This window comes from Phyllobates terribilis, unplaced genomic scaffold (assembly GCF_046119375.1).
Source record: "Phyllobates terribilis strain yellow unplaced genomic scaffold, ASM4611937v1 Scaffold_76__1_contigs__length_6945272, whole genome shotgun sequence".
In the NCBI taxonomy this organism is placed as follows: Eukaryota; Metazoa; Chordata; class Amphibia; order Anura; family Dendrobatidae; genus Phyllobates; species Phyllobates terribilis.
The window spans coordinates 3,232,922-3,260,262 of record NW_027362836.1 but is presented as its reverse complement, the minus strand read 5'-3'; the positions used below and the strand labels follow the sequence as shown (position 1 = coordinate 3,260,262).

Sequence of the window (27,341 nt, the reverse complement as noted above, 5' to 3'; positions counted from 1 at the left end):
TTCTGTGGCGGCTTTGCTGTCAATGTCCTTTTTCTTTACTTTTATACCTAAGATAGTGGCTCCGTCTGAAGAATGGCCCGGTCACGTCTTTTAGCCTCTTCACTGCTGTTGAAATCTGAAGTGGTTAAAAGAAGTGACAAAAGACGGGACATATTCTCAGCAAGGCGTTTTGACTTTGCTGTGTATATATTCATTCTATTTGCCGTTTATCGAGTTATTTTTCAGGCGGGTTTCAGGCAGAATCTGCCTGTATATGACATTGTGTGCACATACCTTTACAGTCCAACAGAACCCAGCACCGTACCCAATATTCAGATGTGTAACCTAATTCTATGCAGTAAAGAGTAACAGCCGGACATAAAGATGACAAATGATATTTATTTGAATGAATATTTTGCCAGTGGATGTAATGTATGGCGACATCCGTGTCTGTACCATGTGCCATCGCCTTCAGTCCTTGTGCTCACCTTGGCTTAGTGAACCCACCTCACCAGGTAAGCCCTAACAGAACAATCAGGCAATGGAGTCCAGGGGAGCAGCACTGACAACACTGCTGCCATTAGATAGCAGCTGAATGGACTCATGGTCTCTTCCAGTATCACTGCCACAATCTTATCTCATTCCTTGAATCTTTAAGATGTTCTGAAGCTTCAAAGGAAGCAGTGACTACGGCATAGGGGGCAGCGAGGGTTGGAGTGGAGCCATGTAGAGATGCAACCGTGATGGTAGGAATGACTGCATGGCAGAACTACGACTTCCTCTCCAATCTCATAATCCATTATACAGATGGCACAAGATTCGGCCTCCTCCTGAGATTTTATATTCCATGTTGGAAAGTTCCTAGCTCGCAGAGCTTGCCTTCGCTGCAGAATATTAACCAGATTATACTGTGCAGGTGGGGATGGTGGCTGCATCTGTGGCCGAGATGTCACCATTCCCATTCCCTGCAGCTGAATGATAGGGTCAACCAGACGGTTGTCCTGGTGTAGCTGTACAGCAGATCGGCTTGGCGCTGGAAGCTCCCTAGGTCTGGAGGGTTCTGCAGGGACCGGTCTTAGTGGCGAGCGGCTTCTTTCCCTGCTCTCTTGTGCTGTCTGCTGCAGAGGAGCTCTGGCCCATCTCCCACTCGTGGTGACGGCAGTGGGGTCTGCCTGATGTCCATCATTGCTGATTAGCCTTCTCTCATCGCTTTGAGAAGATCTTAATCGATGGTGGAGGATTATGGCCTGACCTATAAAGAAAAAGATTACTATTATTATGCTAAATTTAAAAAAAAACACTTTTTGGCCAAAGGGATAGAACCAGCTGATGCTTCGAGATTCAGGGAGAGAAGCAAAAATTATTTCATCTTTGGACTACATAATCCTGCTCAGTTTCAGTATCCCTTCTCTTAAGACATCACAAAGCAGGGGTGCAAATATGTTAGCATTTGGGGCTCCAGTTTTAACTTTTTCCAATGGTCCCACTTTGTCCAAAACTGGCCCTGATCGGCCCCAAGGAATATGAATGGAGGGTGGAGGACATACTGTGTGTTATAAAACATCTTACCCCAGGGAAAACTCTCAGAAAAGCCCCTATAAAGCGGAATATTCTGTCACTTACCCTGATTTTCAGGTCGGCTCATCCATGTGTAGTTGTCAGCATTTAGCTGATGAAGCTCCCGGGAAGTCATGGCTTGGTTACCCGGGGCTGAGATGGTGAAATGTAATAGAACTAAGTTCTCTGATGGCGCAGATGTTATAGCGCCCAAATAACAGTAAGAAGCTGTGGAAGTAAATACTAGACGTACAGAACAATCTAGCTCGTGCTTCCAAGACCAAAGTGGAGTCTCCGCAAATACATCAACTCTGAAAATGGCGCTGATGTCACCGTGCGCAGAGATTGTATAACCTCACAGCATTCTATGTCACTGTGACATCACATGTGAGACCAACAACGCGCTGTCATAATGGCTGACTGTCCAATCTGTTATATGTCCTCTATATACACACATACAACAAAACAAATGACATGCATACATTGTAAGAATAATAGACACCTAGGAATAAGAATCATTTTATCATTTATATTAATGTGCGCATTATTCCCTATAGAAACCTCAGCCACTGCAGAACCGGTTTCTCACGGTGGTCCTGAAATAAAGCAAAACACAAACCCGCCTACAGACCCCAGCTGCTCCTCGGTACTGCTGCCAGTGTCCCCCGCCAATCTCCTGGCTTCCTCTTCTAGCAAAGGCCATTGGGTGACCACTGCAGCCGATCAGTTACTTTAATACAAATTTCCCATTCATTTGTTTAAAGAAAACAGATAAATATGATTTTCAGAAAATGGCATGTATGAAGATGGATACTTATGGTATGATATGCAGAGAGAAGAATACTGGGAGGACACAGATCTTGTTAGTCCACCTACTTAACCCACAGGAAAATAATCAGGTCATACAGGGGCGTACATAGAGACCCTCAGACCCAATAGCAAAGGTCCGAATTGGAATCTCTCATTGGCCCCCGTCAGCTATTAAGCAACCTGGTGGAGATGACAGAGGCCTCCTGTCTAACTGCTTAGTTGCTGGTCACTTTGGAGTCTAAGGGGTTAAACTGAGCTAGCTTGAATTGTAGCAGGTGTAGAACAGCCGGCACCCAGTGGATATAGAGCGGGCTCAGCTTGTGAGTCTGCTCCTTATAAATCATCTTATACTGTACATATACGGCATGAGCCGGGGATGGGGCCATTCGGCACCAGGCTCCCCCTGTACATAGGCCCCATAGGTGAATGAAAAATATATAAAATAATGTACGGTAGAAAATTAAGATTCATCTCAGAAAAAAAGTCCATTTCTCTTGTGCCCATTCACATTAAAGCTAATTTATCTGAAACTGCTGATTTTGGTTAGAGAGGCTGATTATCCTAAAGAAAGCACATGCACGCTCGGCCGAATCAGTCATACATGTGTATTGGGGGGGCGGTGAGGGAGAGAAGATTGAAGTGCTAACAATACTTTACATAGATATTTAGGATGGATTAGGAAAAATAGCTTGGAGTGCTTCTTTATATCCTGGTGTGCACCATGCATTTAGAAAAATGAATTTTGTAAAATACATGGTGTCTACAGTGAAACATGACGGTCTCAGTGTCTATATGTGGGGCTGCATGAGTGCTGCTGGTGTTGGGAAGCTACATCTCATTGATGGTGTCATGAATTCACAGATGTACTGCTCTATATTGAAAGAGAAGATACTACCATCACTCTGTGCCCTTGGTAGACGTGCACATTTCCAACATGACAATTATCCAAAACACACATCTGTTGTATTTCTGAAGAACAGGGTGAAAGTGATTTAGTGGCCAATTATGTCTTCTGATCTGAACCCAACCGAACACCTAAGAGGAATTCTGAAGAGACAAGTAGTCATCACTCTCCATCCATCATCCAGGCTCTAAAAAGTGAGTTTGTGAAGAATGGAAAAACATGGTGCAACATGTCATCAACTTGTTCATTCCAGGCCTAGAAGATTTGGTGCGATCCTTAAAAATCATGGGGGTCATACAAAATAGTAATAGTATTTAATGTAGGGTGTACTCATTTTTGCAACAACTAATTTGAGTAAAACTGAAGATCTGTAGATTGTGAGCCCTCGGGGGCAGGGTCCTCGCTCCTCCTGTATCAGGCGCTATAATAATAAATAATAATAATTTTGTAATTAAAGTTAAATTATTAACCTTATTTTCATGTTATGGGTCAAAAACATGTTCTAAGAAACTCAGTCTTGTCAACATTTGGAAATTGTTCTTGTATTCAGTGACATAATAATTAATATCTTTCTTTCACGGGGGGGGATACTCATTATTGCTGAGCACTGTAATATAACATATATATGTATACCGTATACAGGACAAGAGAAGTGGTACTGAGCAGTGTGTGTATGAAAAGTGTTTGCCCCCTTCCTGATTTCTTATTCTTTTGCATGTTTGTCACACTTAAATGTTTCAAATCACAAAACTATTTTGAAAGTAAATACAAAATGCAGTTTTTAAATTATGGTCTTTATTATTAAGAGAAAATGAAATCCAAACCTACAAGGCCCTGTGTGTAAAAGTGATTGCCCCCCCCACCCACTTAAAACATAAATTAACTGTGGTTTAACACATCTTTGGGAAGCTGAGTTCAATTTCCCTAGCCACACACAGGCCTGATTACTGCCACAACTGTTCTCAATCAAGAAGCTACTTAAATAGGACCTGCCTGACAAAGTGAAGTAGACCAAAAAATCCTCAAAAGCTAGACATCATGCTGCGATCCAAACAAATTCAGGAACAAATGAGAAACAAAGTAATTTACATGTATCAGTCTGGAAAAGGTTATAAAGTAATTTCTAAAGCTTTGGGACTCCAGCAAACAACAGTGAGAGCCATTATCCACAAATGGTGAAAACATGGAACAGCGGTGAACCTTCCCAGGAGTGGTCGGCCGACCAAAATTATCCCAAGAGCGCAGTGACGACTCATCTAAGAGGTCACAAAAGCCCCCCCAACAGCATCCAAAGAACTGCAGGCCTCACTTGCCTCAGTTAAGGTCAGTGTTCATGACTCCACCATAAGAAAGAGACTTGGCAAAAATGGCATGCATGGTAGAGTTCCAAGACAAAAACCACTGCTGAGCAAAAAGAACATAAAGGTTCGTCTCAGTTTTGGCAGAAAACATCTTGATGATCGCCAAGACTTTTGGGAGAATATTCTTTGGACTGACGAGACAAAAGTTGAACATTTTGGAAGATGTATGTCCCATTACATCTGGAGTAGAAGTAACGCAGCATTTCAGAATTTCTGCTGGTAGTGTGATGGTCTGGGGCTGTTTTGCTTCTTCAGGACCTGGGAGATATGCTGTGGTAAATAGAACCATGAATTCTGCTGTCTACCAAAAAATCCTGAAGGAGAATATCCGGCCATCTGTTCATGACCTCAAGCTGAAGCGCACTTGGGTTATGCAGTAGGACAATGATTCAAAACACACCCACAAGACCAGCTCTGAGTGGCTTAAGAAAAACAAAATTAAGACTTTGGAGTGGCCTAGTCAAAGTCCTGGCCTTAATCCGATTGAGATGCTGTGGCATGATCTTAAAAAGGTGATTCATGCTCAGAAACCCTCCAATGTGGCTGAATTACAACTATGTTGCGATGATGAATGGGCCAAAATTCCTCCAGAGCATTGTAAAAGACTTACTGCCAGTTATCGCAAACACTTTATTGCAGTTGTTGCTGCTAAGGCTGGCCCAACCAGTTATTAGGTTTAGGGGGCAATCACTTTTTTCCCCACAGGGCCCTGTAGGTTTCGATTTCTTTTTCCCTTAATAAAGATCTTCATTTAAAAAATGCATTTTGTGGTTACTTGTGTTATCTTTGTCTAATATTTCAATTAGTTTTTGTGATCTGAAACATTTAAGTTTGACAAACATGAAAAAGAATAAGAAATCAGGAAGGGGGCAAACACTTATTCCACACCACTGTCTACACAGGTGCATCTCACTAAATTAGAATATCATCAAAAAATTAATTTATTTTATTTCTTCAATACAAAAAGTGAAACTCATATATTATATAGAGTCATTACAGACAGAGTGATCTATGTCAAGTGTTTATTTCTGTTAATGTTGATGATTATGGCTTACAGCCAATGGAAACACAAAGTCATTATCTCAGTAAATTAGAATACTTTGTAACAACAGATTGAAAATGTTTTTGAAATCCGAAATGTTGTCCGACTGAAATGTATGTTCAGTAAATGCACTCAATACTTGGTCGGGGCTCCTTTTGCATCAATTACTGCATCAATGCGGCAATGTGGCATGGAGGCGATCAGCCTGTGGCACTGCTGAGGTGTTATGGAAGCCCGGGTTGCTTTGATAGCAGCCTTCAGCTCGTCTGCATTGTTGGGTCTGGTGTCTCTCATCTTCCTCTTGACAATACCCCATAGATTCTCTATAATAGATTCTCTATGGGGTTAAGGTCAGGAGAGTTTGCTGCCAATCAAGCACAGTGATACTGTTGTTTGTAAACCAGGTATTGGTGCTTCTGGCAGTGTGGACAGGGGCCAAGTCCTGCTGGAGAATAAATTTCCATCTCCAAAAAGCTTGTCGGCAGAGGGAAGCATGAAGTGCTCAACAATTTCCTGGTAGACGGCTGCGCTGACTTTGGTCTTGACAAAACACAGTGGACCTACACCAGCAGATGACATGGCTCCCCAAACCATCACCGATTGTGGAAACTTCACACTAGACCTCAAGCAGCTTGGATTGTGTACCTCTCCACTCTTCCTCCAGACTCTGAGACGTGGATTTCCAAATGAAAATTGGAAATCTGGGACCTTGTGGAGTGTGTCACTGACTGCCTTCTGGACATCTGTCAAGTCAGCAGTCTTCCCCATGATTGTGAAGCCTAGTGAAACAGACTAAGGGACTTTTTTAAACACGTAGGAAGCCTTTGCAGGTGTTTTTGTTAATTATTTTAATTTACTGAGATAATGACTTTTGTGTTTTCATTGGCTGTAAGCCATAATCAGCAACATTAACAGAAATAAACACGTGAAATAGATCACTGTTTGTAATAACTCTATATGAGTTTCACTTTTTTTTATTGAAGAACTGAAATAAATTAACTTTTTAATGATATTCTAACTTAGTGAGATGCACCTGTGCATAGACATATATTATACACTAGATGGTGGCCCGATTCTAAAGCATCGGGTATTCTAGCATATGTCTCCCGTTCCTCCTTCATAATGCCCCATGCAGGAAGTCACATCCCCCGTATATAATACCCCATGCAGGATGTCACATCCCCCCTATATGATGCCCCATGCAGGAAGTCACATCCCACTATAGTGCCCCATGCAGAATGTCACATCCCCCCTATATAATATCCCATGTAGGATGTCACTTCTCCCCCATATAATGCCCCATGAAGAATGCCTCTCCCCTATATAATGCCCCATGTAGGATGTCACCTCTCCCCCCATATAATGCCCCATGCAGGATGTCACCTCTCCCCCATATAATGCCCCATGTAGGATGTCACCTCTCTCCCCATGTAATGCCCCATGCAGGATGTCACCCCTCCCCCCATATAATGCCCCATGCAGGCTGTCACATCCCCCTATATAATACCCCATGCAGGATGTCACCTCTCCCCCCATATAATGCCCCATGTAGGATGTCACCTCTCCCCCATATAATGCCCCATGTAGGATGTCACCTCTCCCCCCATATAATGGCCCATGTAGGATGTCACCTCTCGCCCATATAATGCCAAATGTAGGATGTCACCTCTCCCCCCATATAATACCCCATGCAGGATGTCCCATACCCCCATAGTGCCCCATGCAGGTCCCCTATTGCCCCATACAAAAAAAAAAAATCCAATACTCACCTCCCTTCTCAGCTGCTTCTCTGGACTCCAGAGTAGCCGGCATCTTCACTCTGTCCGCTGTGATCGGTCAGGAGAGAGCGCGGTGTAAAGACGTCACTGCGCCCTCTGATCTGAGACATCACAGAGCTGCAGCGGAGGCACGGGGAGGGGTAAGTATGACGCCGGGGTCCTGATCGAGTGGGGGGGGGACGAGAGGAGAGGAGAGTGGAGGGGAGGGGTAAGTATGACGCCGCATCGAGAGGACAGGGGAGGGGAGAGGAGTGGAAAGGAGGGGAGAGGAGGGGAGGGGAGGGGCGTCACACTTGTCCTTGGGAGATAAGCGGCCGTAGCCGCTGATCTTCCGACGATAGCCGCATGTAGGTCAGCAGCGCCTGCGGTCGGGGGACTTATGCTGCGAGCATACGGCTGCATCTCCCGGCTGCATCGCCGCTGACCTCCGTGCCTCACATGAGCCGCTAACGGCCGCCATGTTTTTCTGAAATGCCGCGTCGCTGATTGGCCGCGGCCGGACCAATCAGCGACGCGGGATTTCCAGGACAGATAGACAGACAGAAAGACAGACAGACAGATGGGATAAGACAATTATATAGATAGATATACACTGTTCAACAACATAAAGGGAACACTCAAATAACACATCCTAGATTTGAATGAATGAATGAATGAAATATTCTCATTGAATACTTTGTTCTGTACAAAGTTGAATGTGCTGACAACAAAATCACACAAAAATCATCATTGGAAATCAAATTTATTAACCAATGGAGGCCTGGATTTGGAGTCACCCCCAAAATTATAGTGGAAAAACACACTACAGGCTGATCCAACTTTGATGTAATGTCCTTAAAACAAGTCAAAATGAGGCTCAGTGTTGTGTGCTGCCTCCACGTGCCTGTATGACCTCCCTACAACGCCTGGGCATGCTCCTGATGAGGTTGCGGATGGTCTCCTGTGGCATCTCCTCCCAGACCTGGACTAAAGCATCCGCCAACTCCTGGACAGTCTGTGGTGCAACTTGACGTTGGTGGATGGAGAGAGACATGATGTCCCAGATGTGCTCAATCGGATTCAGGTCTGGGGAATGGACGGGCCAGTCCATAGCTTCAATGCCTTCATCTTGCAGGAACTGCTGACACACTCCAGTCACATGAGGTCTGGCATTGTCCTGCATTAGGAGGAACCCAAGGCCAACCGCACCAGCATATGGTCTCACAAGGGGTCTGAGGATCTCATCTCGATACCTAATGGCAGTCAGGCTACCGCTGGCGACCACATGGAGGGCTGTGATCCAAAGAAATGCCACCCCACACCATTACTGACCCACTGCCCAACCGGTCATGCTGAAGGATGTTGCAGGCTGCAGATCGTTCTCCACGCCTTCTCCAGACTCTGTCACATGTGGTCAGTGTGAACCTGCTTTCATCTGTGAAGAGCACAGGGCGCCAGTGGCGACTTTGCCAATCCTGGTGTTCTGTGGCAAATGCCAAGCGTCCTGCACAGTTTTGAGCTGTGAGCACAAGCCCCATCTGTGGACGTCAGGCCCTCATACCACCCTCATGGAGTTGGTTTCTAACCGTTTGGGCAGACACATGTGACGCGCCCCCTGGGCCAGTGCTGTTTGGGATACCCGGAGCCGGATCTAGATGGGGGTAGTGGTCCTTGTGGCGGTGACCCGGTCCGTGTCCAGGGTGTCAAACTAAGTGGCAGTCTATGGCAGTAGATGTTAACTTGATTGTCGACTACGCCACCCGTTGAGTGCGGCTTTGAAGCCGCCGCTGCAGAGCAGTCCGCTGAGGCCGGTGGTATATGTGCAGCAGTGATGGTATGACCCCCAACGGGAGGGGTATGGCCTCAGGGCAGCAGGTGTAGATGATGAGGGTTGTGACGGTGCAGTATGAAGACTCAGAGTCGGGAGATGCAGTTCAGGGTTTTTACTTACTGGTGTTCTTTTAGTCACTCTGGCCTTGAGTGACCACCCGAGCCGTGCTGCGTCCACCAGGTCCTGGACTCGGCCAACCCCCAGGCAATTCTGGAGCGTGGTCCTGAGCTCCTTTCTGACTCTCCCTTTCTCTGGCCGTTCCCACCAGGGATCCACTTTTGGCCGGCTCCCTCGGGTCTCTTGGTGGTCAAACCTCCTCTGGGTTCCCTGACCCTATACTTGGTGTGCCTTTCTAGTGGATTTGGTGAGGGTCGTGGCAAATCTTGACCACGACCTCCAGTCTCTGGCTGAGGATTAGTGGCCTCCACCAGCTTGGGATCCGGTACCCTTGTCCGCCAACCCTTCACCCTTTTGTCCTTATTCTGGGATCTTGGGGTTCCCTTCTTGTTTCCTCTCTGGGTCCTTCTTACTCCTCTCTCTCTCTCTGCAGGCTCTGCTCTGGAGCTGGGCCCAGCCGGAGCCACAGCTCCCTGTCAGCCCTTCTGGCTGAGCTCTTCTGCTCTGCTCCTCTTGCCTGACTGAACCCTGTTCTAAGATGGTGCCCACCTTATATACTCCCTCTATGTGTGAGCTCAGGTGACCAGCACCCAATGAGCTCCTAGCTTTACCCAGACTACTCCCCCTATCTGCCCCTACACTACTGGGATGTTCCACCCCCCTCCCACTCCAGCCAGGGACAGACGCTGTCGTACCTGCACATATACTGGTGGGAGTACCGTCGTTCTGTCCCCCGGAAATGGGATGTATGTAGTGCATGCAGCCTACTAGCTCAGTTCCACACTCCATCCTTACCCGGGAGTGGAATACCACACCTCTGGCTTGAGGCGTAATACCCCTGTAGCAGCCGAGTCCTCAGGGTGCCACATTCCCCCCCGGTAAACCACAGCACGTCCTCGGGCTGTAAAGGAATAAAAACATCCACAAACATACAAATTTTTTCAAAAACATCATAAACATATAAAACACTATGTATATCATCAGCATAAAACTTTTCATATAAAACTTTTCATAGTAAACATTCTTGTTCCTCCGGCCACGGTGCAACTTGTGACCGGGTAAAGTGCAACAGTCTCTTCAAGAAAAACACAGCTTTCCTATAAAACCAGTAGAGGGCGCCTTAGAAAGCGCAACTATATACAAGGGGAGGTATGGCCGCTCTCAGTCCTCGACCAGTGGGATTAAGGAAAGAATGACCGCTCTCAGTCCTCGGTCAGTGGGAATAAGGGACATACGGGTAACAGTTTACACTTGTCCCAACGGGGAACATATTTAAATCAGCAGCAGTTCTTGTACCCCGACGGGTAACTTTATACAGTTCTCTTTACCGTGCTCTAGTAACGGCGTCCTCCTGATGCTTCCTCCCTGTACTCTTCAGACCCGTCCGGATCCTCTTGCTCCTCCTGACACCTCAGCTCTTCCTCTGTCAGCCGGTGCACATGAGGGGCATAGGGTCCTTTGGCACATTGGTGCCGGGTAAAGGTGACCTCATCACCCAGGTACAGGTCACGACCTCCGTGTCCCTCCGGTAGGTGGGACTCGACATCTCTTCTGGTCACGAAGACGTCGCCGGGGGTGTGATGATCTCTGATGGAGCCCCAACCGTGCTGCAACTGGAATTTAATTACAGTCCCGGTGGCACGGGGACCGTGGGCTGCACAGGGGTTCCTTCGGGTCCGGCTCTTTTGTTCTGCACTTTTTATTTGCAGCCGCTGCTCACGGACCCGCCTCTCTCTCCGTTCTCGGTCAAGGACTTCCAACTGCTGGTGGCAGCGCTCCGCACGCTCAGCTGCGGCCGCCCGGGTCTCCTGAGTGAACCCGATGAGGTCTCCTCCTGCGGGGTCCCACTCAAACTGCGCCTCCTCTAACGAGAGTAGGGTTATCTTGACGGGCGCCGGAGTCGGGATCAGGGGCTCGCACAGGGGTCTTTCTTTCCGGAGTCGGGGCTGGTGGTACTCCGGTGGCCACACAGGGGGCTGCCCATCCGGGCAAGTGTGCTGGGCAAATAGGTCTTCACCCAGGTGTGGCGCTGTGGACGTTGAGGGCGCGGTGGTGGTAGCGGCGCCCGGGCTCACCAGGCCTTGCGACCAGGCTTGGGGCACCCTGAATGTAAAGGGCACCGTGAAGACGGCGGCGCCCGGGGTTACTTGGCCCAGCGACCAGGCCGGTGGCTCAGTGAAGGTAGAGGGCGCTGTTGGCACTGCGGCGCCCGGGGGCACTCGGCCTTGCGACCAGGCCGGTGGCGTCTCCTGCTTGGCCGCGCTCAGGGTTGAGGCGCGTGACGTCACAGGGGGCGTGGCCGCGGCTTCTGTTTGAGGCCTAGTCGGGAGCGGTGACAGTGCAACGACGGGCACGGCAGGGGAAATTTCGGGCTCTGCGACGGGGAGCTGGGGCAGGCTCACGGCTTCTCGGCTCGGGGTAGTGACGTCCCCTTTACCTGCCTCCGTTTCTTTAGCTCCTTCCTCGGCGTCGTCTCCGGCCTTGATTCCTCCTGCACCATCCTCAGAGGTGGTCTGACTCCTCGTCTCGGGTGGCGTGCTCCGCTGGCGGGTTCCAGCCTGCAGGGCCATCTCTCTGCTCCACTCCGTCAGCGTTTCTCGCTGCACCTGGGCCATCCTCCGTGCGAGGCGCTCCAGCGCGGTCTGCGCACACTCCCGGTCTCGGGGAAGCTGTGCCAGGATCTCCACCAGGTCTTGTGGGGTTGTCGCTTGCAACAGGCTCCTGACCACAGGGTCGGTGCTGCCTGCCTCTCCCTCCATCTCCGGGTGCGACTTCTCCAGACTCCTCTCCAGACTCCTCTCCAGACTCCTCCAGGCTGCACCCATCTTCTCTCTTTTGTTCTGTATCCGCCCACATTGAGGGTGGTCCCGGGGCAACTTGGTGATTGTCAGTTCCAGGGGCAGCCCCCCCACGCTGATAGACATCTCTAGCATCACAGTCTCTGCTGGTGGGGGCGGTTTCCGCTTTTGGCGCCATTCCTTGACCTGGCCCACGATGGGAGGTGGCCTCTTGCCACCCTCTGGCACGCCCATAATGGCGTCCGCTCTGCCAGGGCGGGAAATCTTCTGAAATGGCGGGAATCGTCTCCCAGTGGCGGGAAACTCCGTGGATGGCGGGAAAAAGCTGCAGATGGCGGGCAACCGGCGGGAGACGACCCGTGATGGCGTCCGATGGCGGGGACCCTCCGGAACCGGCGGGAGACTTCTTTTTGAGGTAAATGTGAACTTTTCTTCAGGCACGCAGTGCCCGGTGGTTGCGGGCACGTAATCCTGCCGACTGCGCCAGAGTTGACGCGCCCCCTGGGCCAGTGCTGTTTGGGATACCCGGAGCCGGATCTAGATGGGGGTAGTGGTCCTTGTGGCGGTGACCCGGTCCGTGTCCAGGGTGTCAAACTAAGTGGCAGTCTATGGCAGTAGATGTTAACTTGATTGTCGACTACGCCACCCGTTGAGTGCGGCTTTGAAGCCGCCGCTGCAGAGCAGTCCGCTGAGGCCGGTGGTATATGTGCAGCAGTGATGGTATGACCCCCAACGGGAGGGGTATGGCCTCAGGGCAGCAGGTGTAGATGATGGGGGTTGTGACGGTGCAGTATGAAGACTCAGAGTCGGGAGATGCAGTTCAGGGTTTTTACTTACTGGTGTTCTTTTAGTCACTCTGGCCTTGAGTGACCACCCGAGCCGTGCTGCGTCCACCAGGTCCTGGACTCGGCCAACCCCCAGGCAATTCTGGAGCGTGGTCCTGAGCTCCTTTCTGACTCTCCCTTTCTCTGGCCGTTCCCACCAGGGATCCACTTTTGGCCGGCTCCCTCGGGTCTCTTGGTGGTCAAACCTCCTCTAGGTTCCCTGACCCTATACTTGGTGTGCCTTTCTAGTGGATTTGGTGAGGGTCGTGGCAAATCTTGACCACGACCTCCGGTCTCTGGCTGAGGATTAGTGGCCTCCACCAGCTTGGGATCCGGTACCCTTGTCCGCCAACCCTTCACCCTTTTGTCCTTATTCTGGGATCTTGGGGTTCCCTTCTTGTTTCCTCTCTGGGTCCTTCTTACTCCTCTCTCTCTCTCTGCAGGCTCTGCTCTGGAGCTGGGCCCAGCCGGAGCCACAGCTCCCTGTCAGCCCTTCTGGCTGAGCTCTTCTGCTCTGCTCCTCTTGCCTGACTGAACCCTGTTCTAAGATGGTGCCCACCTTATATACTCCCTCTATGTGTGAGCTCAGGTGACCAGCACCCAATGAGCTCCTAGCTTTACCCAGACTACTCCCCCTATCTGCCCCTACACTACTGGGATGTTCCACCCCCCTCCCACTCCAGCCAGGGACAGACGCTGTCGTACCTGCACATATACTGGTGGGAGTACCGTCGTTCTGTCCCCCGGAAATGGGATGTATGTAGTGCATGCAGCCTACTAGCTCAGTTCCACACTCCATCCTTACCCGGGAGTGGAATACCACACCTCTGGCTTGAGGCGTAATACCCCTGTAGCAGCCGAGTCCTCAGTGTGCCACACATGCACATTTATGGCCTGCTGGAGGTCATTTGGCAGCGTTCTGGCAGTGCTCCTCCTGTTCCTCCTTGCACAAAGGTGGAGGTAGCAGTCCTGCTGCTGGGTTGTTGCCCTCCTACAGCCCCCTCCACATCTCCTGGTGTACTGGCCTGTCTCCTGGTAGCGCCTCCAGCCTCTGGACACTACGCTGACAGACACAGCAAACCTTCTTTCCACAGCTCGCATTGATGTGCCATCCTGGATGAGCTGCACTACCTGAGCAACTTCTGTGGGTTGTAGAGTCCGTCTCATGCTACCACGAGTGTGAAAGCACAACCAACATTCAAAAGTGACCAAAACATCAGCCAGAAAGCATTGGTACTGAGATGCGGTCTGTGGTCCCCACCTGCAGAACCACTCCTTTATTGAGGGTGTCTTGATAATTGCCAATAATTTCCATCTATTCTCTATTCCATTTGCACAACAGCATGTGAAATTGATTATCAATCCGTGTTGGTTCCTAAGTGGACAGTTTGATTTCACAGAAGTTTCATTTACTTGGAGTTATATTCTGTTGTTTAAGTGTTTCCTTTATTTTTTTGAGCAGTGTATATATATAATACATATATTCCACGAAACAACTTTTACCATATGTGAGGCAGTGACTGGGATCTTATATGACGGCCGTTATATATCCCCCAGAATGTGTACAGAGACCTATGAAAGCCATTGATGTGCATTGCAGTCACAGACACACCTGCAATGCAGGAATGAAGGTGAGCATTGACCTGGTCAGGCTATCTGGCTAAGGCAGATTAAGTAAAACCCGGCAGGGCCTTCATTTCTTGGAGGAGGCTACAAGAAGGCAGTGGGGGTGGCCTCCTCCCTCCAACCCGGGTTTTCCAGTGGCTCTTGCCACAGGTCCTTTAAAACCCTGCATTAAGGTTAGTGGTGTTCAGTGTTGGGACCTGCTAGGCGCATAGCAGGAAAGCTTGGCGGGCCTGTGTGTAGCTGAACCCACGCCTGGGAAGGCTCTGCACCCGTCAGGCTCTGAGCGGCCCGGACCGGCCGTTGCCCACGGCGACCATTGTTTAAGGACTTATGTTAACCCGGCTGCGAACCGGAGGACTTTCTGTTTACCCGTGAGTTGCTGAATAAAAGCTGCTTATGTTGGACTTGCTTGGGTCACTGCCTCAGTTACTGCACGGTGTGAACACCGCCTCCTTACAGATATATATATATATATATATATATATACATATACTGTACATACAGTAGGGAAAATAAGTAGTTAATACACTGTCGATTTTGCAAGTTTTCCCACCTACAAAGAATGGAGAGGTCCGTAATTTTTTTCGTAGGTACACTTCACCTGTGAGAGACAGAATCTAAAAGTAAAATCCAGAAAATCTCATTGTATGATTTTTAGATAATTAATTTGCATTTTATTGCATTCAATAAGTATTTGATACATAAGAAAAGCAGAACTTAATATTTGGTACAGAAACCTTTGTTTGCAATTACAGAGGTCAGACGATTCCTGTAGTTCTTGACCAGGTTTGCACGCACTGCAGCAGGGATTTTGGCCCACTCCTCCATACAGATCTTCTCCAGATCTTTCAGGTTTCGGGGTTGTAGCTGGGCAACATTGAGTTTCAACTCCCTCCAAAGATTTTCTATTGGATTTAGTTCTGGAGACTGTATAGGCCACTCCAGGACACTGAAATGCTTCTTATGGAGCCACTCCTTAGTTGCCCTGGCTGTGTGCTTCGGGTCATTGTCATGCTGGAAGAACCAACCATGACCCATCTTCAATGCTCTTATTGAGGGAAGGAAGTTGTTAACCAAAATCTCGTGAAACATGACCCCATCCATCCTCCATTCAATGCGGTGCAGTGGAGTTGATACCAAGAGGTTCTATTTGGATCTCATCTGACCACATGACCTTCTCCCATGCCTCCTCTGGATCATGCAGATAATCATTGGCGAACATCAAATGGGCCTGGACATGTGCTGGCGTGAGCAGGGGAGCCGTGCGTGCCCTGCAGGATTTTAATTCATTACGGTGTAGTGGTACTAACGGTAATGCTTGAGACTGTGGTCCCAGCTCTCTTTACATTATTGACCAGGTCCTCCTTTGTAGTTTTGGGCTGATTCCTGACCTTTCTCAGAATCATCCTTACCCCACAAGGCAAGATCTTGCATGGAGCCCCAGACGAAGGAAGATTGACAGTCATCATGTGTTTCTTCCATTTTCTAATAATTGTGCCAACAGTTGTTGACTTCTCACTAAGCTGCTTGCCTATTCTCCTTTAGCACTGGGATGGCCTTGTGCAGGTCTACAATTTAGTCCCCGGTGTCCTTAGATAGCTCTTTGCTCTTGGCCATGGTGGAGAGGTTGGAGTGTGATTGATTGTGTGGACTGGTGTCTTTTATACAGGTAATGAGTTCAAACTGATGCAGTTAATACAGGTAATAAGTGCAGAGTAGGAGGGCTTCTTAAAGAAAAACTAACAGGTTTGGGAGAACCAGAATTCTTGCTGGTTTGTAGGTGATCAAATACTTATTTCATTCAATAAAATAAAATTTAATTATGTAAAAATCATACAATACCCTTTTGGAAGTGCATTGAGCTGTAGGGTGCATTTCTGGAAAAGGGGAAAAAAAAAAGACTCTTTAAATCTCTTAGTTTGCGAATGTGAACGAGCTGAGTGGGACTGGAGCGTAAGTGCGAACGAAAGTAAGTGTGTGACTTGTTTTTCAGTGAAGAGGTATTTGGGAATCCTGCAGAAAATACCTGTGTGAATTGCGGTGAGTTGCTGCATTGTGACCTGCTGAGTGCTTTTCTACCTGTTTAGTTTAATTGGGCTTTTTAAAACCTATTTTCTCACTACAGTTTTACAGCTTCTTAGTTTACTACCTGTGTATTTAAGGGTTAACTACATTGCACTAAAATCCTGAGGTGTAGCTATACTCACAAGCTGTTAATTAAGGGAGAGGGGTCATAATTAAGGGTTTATAAGGGGCAGCTAGTTGGGCATCCAGTCCTTTGGAAGTGCATTGAGCTGTAGGGTGCATTGCTGGAAAAGGGGAAAAAAAAAAAACTCTTTAAATCTCTTAGTTGGCGAGTGTGAACGAGCTGAGTGGGACCGGAGCGTAAGTGCGAACGAAAGTAAGTGTGTGACTTGTTTTTCAGTGACTTTGGATTCAGCGAGTTTGGAAGGGAGGACTTTGGACTGAATTGCTGTCTGTATTTTATTAACTTTTTACTTTTCTTTTTACTTAACATTCTGTCTATTGCAATCCCCATTAGGAAATGAGCTCCATTATTGACAATGCTATCCAGTGTACATCTTGCCACATGTATGCATTCCTTAAACAGCCGGTCGGGGTTGCTTATTGCTGTGTGAGATGTGTGCACGTTGTGCGTTTGGAAGCCCAGATACTGGATCTAAATGAGCAGCTGGCAACACTGAGATCCATTGACAATATGGAAAGGAGTCTGCTGCTCACTGAGCAGTAGCTCACTGGGGTAGATGTGGGGGAGGGTGGTAGTCGGGAGCTGCAGGACAGTGAGGCTGTTAGTTGGGTGACAGTTAGAAGGGGGGGTAGAGGGAAGAGTGCCAGGGAGGCTAGTCCTGATCTGGCACACCCCAATAAGTTTGCAAAGTTGGCAGATGAGGGGAGTGACGGTCCAGGGGTAGCACTGCTGCAGCAAGGCATGTCCCCTGAAAGTCAGAGGAGTGTCAGCTCCAGTAAAGAGGGAAATAGGAGAGCAGGGCAGGCCAGGCAGGTGCTGGTAGTGGCGGACTCAATTATTAGGGGAAAAGATAGGGCAATCTGTCACAAAGACAGGGATCATCGAACAGTGTGCTGCCTACCTGGCGCTCGAGTCCGGCACATCGCTGATCGGGATGACAGATTACTGGGAGGGGCTGGTGAGGACCCAGCAGCCATGGTGCACATTGGCACAAATGACAAAGTTAGAGGTAGGTGGAAGGTCCTTAAAGATGATTTCAGGGAATTAGGCTGCAAGCTGAAAGCAAGGACCTCCAAGGTGGTATTCTCTGAAATACTACCGGTACCACGTGCCACGCCAGAGAGGCAACGGGAGATTAGGGAGATAAATAAGTGGCTCAAGAACTGGTGTAGGAAGGAGGGATTTGGGTTCCTGGAGAACTGGGCCGACTTCTCAGTTGACTACAGACTCTACGCTAGGGACCGGCTGCACCTCAATGGGGAGGGTGCAGCTGTGCTGGAGGAGAAAATGGCTAGAAGGTTGGAGGAGTGTTTAAACTAGGGATTGGGGGGGAGGGTATTCATTTTATAGGTGGGGAAGATAGTGCAGATAGTGACCTGGGCACAAATAAAGAAATTGGGGGTGGGGTTAGAACAGTCAATAAAGTAAGAAGGAATAGAGGTACAGAGAGATACATAAAATGCATGTACACTAATGCCAGAAGCCTCACCAACAAAATGGAGGAATTAGAATTAATTTTGCTGGAAAATAATTATGGCATGGTAGGGATATCTGAGACGTGGCTTGACGAGAGCCATGACTGGGCAGTTAATTTACAGGGCTATAGTCTGTTCAGAAATGACATTACAAACAAGCGAGGGGGGGTGTGTGTTTATTAGAGATGAGCGTTGTTCTACTCGAACTGTTCGCCAATCTCAAATTCGAGCTGTTTTGGGCGGTGTTCGAGCCGTTCGGCGAACACGAACAATTTGAGAAAAATTCGGCTGTTCGAGGTTATGTTCGATAACTGTTCGTGCACCAAAATCATAACTGGATTTTTTCTCAGTAATGATGAAAATTAATGTTAATACGCAGTTTGAGTGTACAGCGGGGTGGGGGGAGGGGCAGGGGATGGATCTCTGCAGGAACAATGAAGATCTCCATTTTTTTTTCTCTTTCCCGCATTTACAGTGGGGAGGTGCAATCTGTCAGCCTATCAGCAGCGCACACACGGAGCGAAGTGCTTTTTTTCACACAAGCAAGGGCATGTGTCATTGGCAGTGTATGTCACATGTCCTTGCCCTATAAGACCAAGCCATTTTCCCCGTCGCCACCATTTTCTCACTGCTGCAGCTGCGTGTTAGAGGGCACCGCTGTTGCTGTGTGCGCTATACCTTGTTAATTTCAAGCCAATTTTCGCACAAATCTACAGATAGCTTGGGAGTAGGGAATAGTTGTGATTGCAGTCCTTTTAAGGACTAGGTTACAGCATTTCCTACGACTTTTATCAGGCAGGTCTGTGCTCTTAAATAGATAGGTTGTGGGAGTAAAGACTAATTGTAATTGGAGTCCTTTTCAGGACTAGGTTACATCAGTTCCTATCAGTTTTTGCCAGGCAGGTCTGTGCCAGTGCTGTGCAAGTTTTTTTCACAGCATTTGGCTGAATCTAGCAAAGCTAATCCTTTTTGGCCTATTGCAGAGTGTGTTAGTCAGTGGAGTAGCCTATCTGTGTTGCAAGATATACCACCTGTGTATAGAATACCAATTTTTTTACTGCACCTAGTGAAGTAAAATCTTTTGGGCATAGCATCATTCTATTAGTCCATCTATACTGACCTCCATCAGGTTGCAAACTGAATATATTTTTTTCTGCATCTACCTCTGAAAAAATATTGGGCTTCTAGCTGTGTGTGGGTCTTGTTCTATTAATCCATCTATACTGACCTCCATCAGGTTGCAAACTGAATATAATTTTTTTCTGCATCTAGCTCTGAAAAAATATTTGGCCTTCTAGTAGTGTGTCGGACTTTCTCTATTAGTCCATCTATACTGACCTCCATCAGGTTGCAAATTAAAAATAATTTTTATCTGCATCTACAGTACCTCTGAAAAAATATTTGGGCTTCTAGCTGTGTGTGGGACTTGTTGTATTAGTCCATCTATACTGACCTCCATCAGGTTGCAAACTGAATATATTTTTTTCTGCATCTACCTCTGAAAAAATATTGGGCTTCTAGCTGTGTGTGGGACTTGTTGTATTAGTCCATCTATACTGACTTCCATCAGGTTGCAAACTGAATATATTTTTTTCTGCATCTACCTCTGAAAAAATATTGGGCTTCTAGCTGTGTGTGGGTCTTGTTCTATTAATCCATCTATACAGACCTCCATCAGGTTGCAAACTGAATATAATTTTTTTCTGCATCTAGCTCTGAAAAAATATTTGGCCTTCTAGCAGTGTGTGGGACTTGTTCTATTAGTCCACCTATACTGACCTCCATCAGGTTGCAAATTCAAAATAATTTTTTGTATGCATCTAGCTCTGAAAAAATATTTGGCCTTCTAGCAGTGTGTGGGACTTTCTCTATTAGCCCATCTATACTGACCTCCATCAGGTTGCAAACTGAATCTAATTTTTTTCTGCATCTAGCTCTGAAAAAATATTTGGCCTTTTAGCAGTGTGTCGGACTTTCTCTATTAGTCCATCTATACTGACCTCCAACAGGTTGCAAATTAAAAATAATTTTTATCTGCATCTACAGTACCTCTGAAAAAATATTTGGGCTTCTAGCTGTGTGTGGGACTTGTTGTATTAGTCCATCTATACTGAACTCCATCAGGTTGCAAACTGAATATATTTTTTTCTGCATCTACCTCTGAAAAAATACTGGGCTTCTAGCTGTGTGTGGGTCTTGTTCTATTAATCCATCTATACAGACCTCCATCAGGTTGCAAACTGAATATAATTTTTTTCTGCATCTAGCTCTGAAAAAATATTTGGCCTTCTAGCAGTGTGTGGGACTTGTTCTATTAGTCCATCTATACTGACCTCCATCAGGTTGCAAATTCAAAATAATTTTTTGTATGCATCTAGCTCTGAAAAAATATTTGGCCTTCTAGCAGTGTGTGGGACTTTCTCTATTAGTCCATCTATACTGACCTCCATCAGGTTGCAAACTGAATCTAATTTTTTTCTGCATCTAGCTCTGAAAAAATATTTGGCCTTCTAGCAGTGTGTCGGACTTTCTCTATTAGTCTATCTATACTGACCTCCATCAGGTTGCAAATTCAAAATAATTTTTATCTGCATCTACAGTACCTCTGAAAAAATATTTGGGCTTCTAGCTGTGTGTGGGACTTGTTGTATTAGTCCATCTATACTGACCTCCATCAGGTTGCAAACTGAATATATTTTTTTCTGCATCTACCTCTGAAAAAATATTGGGCTTCTAGCTGTGTGTGGGTCTTGTTCTATTAATCCATCTATACAGACCTCCATCAGGTTGCAAACTGAATATAATTTTTTTCTGCATCTAGCTCTGAAAAAATATTTGGCCTTCTAGTAGTGTGTGGGACTTTCTCTGTTAGTCCATCTATACTGACCTCCATCAGGTTGCAAACTGAATATATTTTTTTCTGCATCTACCTCTGAAAAAATATTGGGCTTCTAGCTGTGTGTGGGTCTTGTTCTATTAATCCATCTATACAGACCTCCATCAGGTTGCAAACTGAATATAATTTTTTTCTGCATCTAGCTCTGAAAAAATATTTGGCCTTCTAGTAGTGTGTGGGACTTTCTCTGTTAGTCCATCTATACTGACCTCCATCAGGTTGCAAACTGAATATATTTTTTTCTGCATCTACCTCTGAAAAAATATTGGGCTTCTAGCTGTGTGTGGGTCTTGTTCTATTAATCCAACTATACAGACCTCCATCAGGTTGCAAACTGAATATAATTTTTTTCTGCATCTAGCTCTGAAAAAATATTTGGCCTTCTAGCAGTGTGTGGGACTTGTTCTATTAGTCCACCTATACTGACCTCCATCAGGTTGCAAATTCAAAATAATTTTTTGTATGCATCTAGCTCTGAAAAAATATTTGGCCTTCTAGCAGTGTGTGGGACTTTCTCTATTAGTCCATCTATACTGACCTCCATCAGGTTGCAAACTGAATCTAATTTTTTTCTGCATCTAGCTCTGAAAAAATATTTGGCCTTCTAGCAGTGTGTCGGACTTTCTCTATTATTCCATCTATACTGACCTCCATCAGGTTGCAAATTAAAAATAATTTTTATCTGCATCTACAGTACCTCGGAAAAAATATTTGGGCTTCTAGCTGTGTGTGGGACTTGTTGTATTAGTCCATCTATACTGACCTCCATCAGGTTGCAAACTGAATATATTTTTTTCTGCATCTACCTCTGAAAAAATATTGGACTTCTAGCTGTGTGTGGGACTTGTTGTATTAGTCCATCTATACTGACCTCCATCAGGTTGCAAATTGAATATAATTTTTTTCTGCATCTAACCCAGCCAATAGTTTTGGCCTAATACCACAGTTTGGCCACTCAGCTCTGCTCGGTTACCATCCATTGTTTTTTTGTGCAAACAACTCCAGAGTTGTGAATTAGTTAACCACCAAAATGAGTGGAAAAAGGCCTGCTGCTGGTGGAAAGGGGAATAGGCGTGTTGGGAAGGGGAAAAAAGGTTGTGTCCGTGGGGTAGGTGTTAAAGCAACAGTAACATCTGCAGAAGAAAGACCATCTTCCAGCCAAACTAAAATGTCTACTTCTTTTAGCGGACAATGTGATAAGATCCCTTTCTTACGGCCACGCCAATCGCTACAAATTCCAGATGAGGCACAAAAACAGCAGGTGCTTCAACGGATATCAAGTGCTCCTTTAAGTGGGCTCTCCTCCACATCAACTTCAACATCACAAATACTCCAGTCCTCAAAGGTGTCACCCAAATCGCACTTGCTTCCTCACAGCTCCCAAATCTCCAGCTGCCCGTCTGAGTATGAGGTAGAACAGATGGTTGAGTCTGCAGAGCTGTTTACTCATACTATAGCCTGGGAATCAGAGGTCGACTCCAGCGCTTCTGTGAATCCAGACGAGGAAATGATCTGCACTGATGCCCAGAATCTTTATGAGTCGGATCCAGGACCAGACGCAGAAGGTTCTGACCATAATGTAGACCCTCATTCCCAAACTGTAACTCCTGTTGGTGGAGACAATGAGGAAGACGATGATAAGACTCAAATACCTGATTGGAGCGACAACTTTAGTTTTTTGTCAGGGCAGGAACAGGTTGGCTCTGAGGACGACGGGTGTGATAACACACAGGGTGATGATGATGAGGTTGGAAATCCCACTTACTGTCAACCCACAGTCAGCCAAGAGATGAGGTCAGCAGAGGAGGTGGAGGAAGATGCTAGTGACGACGAGGTCAGGTTGCGCCTTCCTGGACAGAGACGTAGTACTGGAAGCACGTCAACAACTGCATCCTCAAACACAACTCTGCCTCTCACCACAAGTCGTGATGGCTCTTCAGGTCGCATGGGTGCTAAGCCTTGCATAGCCTGGGCATTTTTTCAGATCGATAAAGATGACCCAACTCGTGTTATCTGTAACATTTGTCAGCAAAAGCTAAGTAGAGGCCAAAAAATACATAGTTTGAGTACTTCATGCATGAACCGGCACATGGACATGAAGCATAAGTTGCAGTGGGAAGCTCAGTGTGCTACAATGCGGCCTAGCCGGCCGGGCCAACCACCGTCTGCCATATCTTGTGCATCCGCGGCCTCTTCATCCTCTGTGACTGGGGGGACAGCAGTCACACCTGTTTTGGGGCGCAGACCTGCCACCTCTTTACCCGCAACAGCCAGCGTGATTGGCAGGTCATCATTTTCTTTGGAGGTGGTAACACCAGCTGGTGTTGAGCGCTGTCCGACATCGATAGCACCACCTTTGGATCAAGGCAACCTAACATGTCCGCCTGCATCTTCCTCACAGACCGGCAGTTTGCCGGGGACACCCTTATCAACCCCGTCTAAGCACAATAGCCAGCCCTCGGTCCCTCAGATGTGGACAAGTAAAAGACCATTTCCTCCTAGCCATGAGAAAGCTAAGAGGTTGAATTTCACCATCTGCAAGCTCTTGGCTACAGAAATGCTGCCTTTCCGCCTGGTGGACACAGAGGATTTTCGAGACCTTATGTCCGTCGCAGTGCCCCAGTACCAGATGCCCAGTCGGCACTACTTCTCAAAGAAAGGTGTGCCTGCGCTCCACCAGCATGTCGCACACAACATCACCGCTTCTTTGAGAAACTCTGTGTGTGACAGGGTGCATTTCACCACAGACACTTGGACGAGTAGGCATGGACAGGGGCGTTACATGTCGCTGACTGGGCACTGGGTAACTATGGTGACAGCAGGACAAGGGGCTGCTGTCCAAGTCTTGCCGTCCCCACGAGTTGTGCGTCAATCCTCTTTATGTCAAAGTTCCTCCACTGCTTCTGCCTCCTCAACCTCCTCTCGGTCTTCCACCTGCACCCAAAGCCTGTCTGGTCATGCCACAAGCTTTCTAACTGCGCAGAAGGGATCCTGCACACCTCCTTACTATGCTGGCAGTAGGGCTCAACGTCATCAGGCGGTTTTTACATTGAAATGTCTGGGAAATGTGAGTCACACAGCTGAGGAGTTGTGGTCAGCTCTGGAGAACCAATTTCATGAATGGTTGTCTCCACTGGACCTGAAACCAGGGAAGGCCATGTGCGACAATGCTGCAAACCTGGGTGCGGCCCTTCGCCGGGGCAATGTCACACACGTGCCTTGTATGGCTCACGTGTTGAACCTGGTTGTCCAGCAATTTTTAGCCCACTATCCCAGACTAGATGGCCTTCTGCAGAGGGCACGGTCGCTGTGTGCTCACTTCCGCCGTTCGCATCCCGCAGCTCACCGACTTACATCTCTACAGAAGTCGTTGGGCCTGCCACTTCATCGGCTAAAATGCGATGTGCCTACCCGGTGGAATTCAACTCTGCACATGTTGCAGCGACTGTGGCAGCACCGACAAGCCCTGATGCAATATGTTCTGACGTATAGCCTGGGCCAACGAGATTCAGAGGTGGGGCAAATCACGCTGGAGGAGTGGTCTCAGATCAGGGACCTATGCACCCTTCTGCACAGTTTTGAAATGGCGACGAAGATGTTTAGTGCTGACGATGCCATTATCAGCATGACTATTCGGTGATTTACATGCTGGAGCACATGTTAAACAGAATTCGGAGTCAGGTGGTGGCACAAGAGGAGGTGGAGGAAGTAGAGGAGGAGGAGTTGTATGCGGAAGGGCTAACATCTGCAAGGTCCAGACGGTCGGCAGCACCAAGGCGGCAGGCATGTGAGGGTGGGGGAGATGGTTTTACCAGGGCGCATGGTAGCAGCCAAACTAGTGAGGAATGTGCAGGAGCCCAGGAAGAAGTGGAGGACGAACTGATGGAAGACTCATTAGATGAGGGAGACCTTGATCACATTTCTGTTGTGCTAGGTTGGGGGGAGAGGACAGAGGAAGGAAGCATGATTGTTACCTCGCCACCAACACAACAGGGACTTGGTGCTCCTGGATGCGCAACACACATGAGTGCCTTCTTGCTGCACTACCTGCAACATGACCCTCGAATTGTGAGAATTAGAAATAATCCTGACTACTGGGTTGCCACACTGTTAGATCCCCGGTACAAAAGTAAATTTGCAGAAATTATTCCTGCCATAGAAAGGGATGCATGCATGCAGGAATATCAGCAGAGACTGTTGCAGAATCTTACATGTGCTTTTCCACAAAATACCAGTGGTGCACGTACTGAATCTCACAGTTCCAACTTGCCAACCGTGGGACCGTCAAGTGTTCAGCACTCAAACCGTAACAGAACCACAGTATCTGCTGGTAACATCAATTTTGCGGAATCATTTCACCACTTTTTTAGCCCATCCTTTGCAAGGCCACAGGAGACAAGAAGTCTGACACATAGTCAACGCCTAGAGACGATGGTACAGGAGTATCTCCAAGTAAACATTGAAGCCACGACTGTGTCACTGGACCCTTGCTCTTTTTGGGCTTCCAATCTGGATAAATGGCCGGAGCTAGCCACTTACGCCTTGGAGATCTTGTCATGCCCCGCAGCCAGTGTTCTGTCTGAACGTGTGTTCAGCGCTGCTGGTGGTGTGCTGACAGATAAGCGCACGCGGCTCTCCACTGATAATGTAGACAGACTCACGTTCATAAAGATGAACAAATCATGGATCCGAAACGACTTTTCTACCCCTGTGTCATCCTGGGGAGAGTAAAAGCTTGATGATTGGTTAAAATCACCCTACCAACCGTTTTAAGCTTTCAAATTACTAATCATGTTTATCTGTATCTTGACTGGAAAATAATTTGGGCTTTGTAGCAGTGTGCAGCACTGATCCTATTAGGCCATCTATAATAAGCTCCACCAGATTTAAAATTAAAAATAATTTTTAGCTGCATCTAGCCCGGAAAATAATTTTGGGGCTCCGAGATGCGCAAGACACATAAGTGCCTTCTTGCTGCACTACCTGCAGCATGACCCTCATATTGTCAGAATTCGAAGTAATCATGACTACTGGGTTGCCACACTCTTAGATCCCCCAAACTTTTCGATCAACCTTTTCATTTTAATAAAGACCAAAAAAATGGTCATTTTTGAAATTATAAGCATTAGCAGGTTGTTAGAAACTGAAATCAAACAGTTTTCAACTCAAAACTTTATTGTAGGTGATGTTACATTTTCACATAGGACCCCTTGTTCGAAAGGAGCTTCTGAACTCTCTCGTCCATTGAATTTGTCAGGTTTTGGATGGTTTCTGCTTCAATTGTTTTGCATGAGGACAGAATACCCTCCCAGAGCTGTTGCTTAGATGTGAACTGCCTCCCGCCATCATAGACACTCCTTTTAATGATGCTCCAAAGGTTCTGAATGGGGTAGAGGTCAGTGGAGCATGGGGGTCACACCATAAGTTTGTCCCCTTTTATGCCCATATCAGCCAGAGATGCAGATGTTTTATGTGCAGCATGAGATGGTGCATTATCATGCAGAAAAATGATCTTGCTGTGAAATACACGGTTCTTCTTCTTGAACCATGGCAGGAAGTGCTGTTTGAGAAAATCCACATACATTATGGAGTTCATCTTTAGCACCTTCAGGGATCCTAAAGGGGCCGACAATCTCTCTCCCCATGATTCCAGCCCAAAACATTACTCCACCTCCTCCTTGTTGGCGCTGTAGCCGTGTTTGCGTGGGGTGTCCATCAACCAGCCATCCTCCACTCCATCCATCTGGACCATCGAGCGCTGCACGGCACTCATCCGTGAACAAAACAGTTTTGAAATCAGTCTTCATGTAATGTTTGGCCCACTGGAGCCGTTTCTGCTTGTGTGAAGTGGATAGAGGAGGTCGACAGGATGGCGTATGCACAGCTGCAAACCTCTGAAGGACCCTGCATCTTGTTGTTCGGGGGACGTTGGAGGCACCAGCAGCTTCAAAAACTTGTCTGCTGCTATGACAAGGCTTTCTTGCCGCTGCTCTTTTAACCTGACGTAATTGCCTGTAGGAAAGAGTCCTCAATTTGCCCTTATCAGCACGCACACGTGTGTACTGTGAATCAGCTACATACTTCTTGATTGCCAAGACACTTCATCCTGATCATCGCACAATGTTGATTGTAGTCATGCCTTGACCTAAACACTC

At 47.3% G+C, this 27,341-nt stretch overlaps 1 long non-coding RNA gene across 1 annotated transcript in view; it reads right to left on the bottom strand.

Annotated features, from left to right (window-relative positions):
- Window positions 1–401: 401 nt before the first annotated feature.
- Window positions 402–27,341, bottom strand: part of LOC141196870 (uncharacterized) — a 147,156-nt gene continuing 120,216 nt past the window's right edge. The window contains exon 3 of the long non-coding RNA XR_012269260.1: window positions 402–1,231. This is a non-coding gene — a long non-coding RNA (uncharacterized lncRNA). The remainder of the gene's footprint in view (window positions 1,232–27,341) is intronic.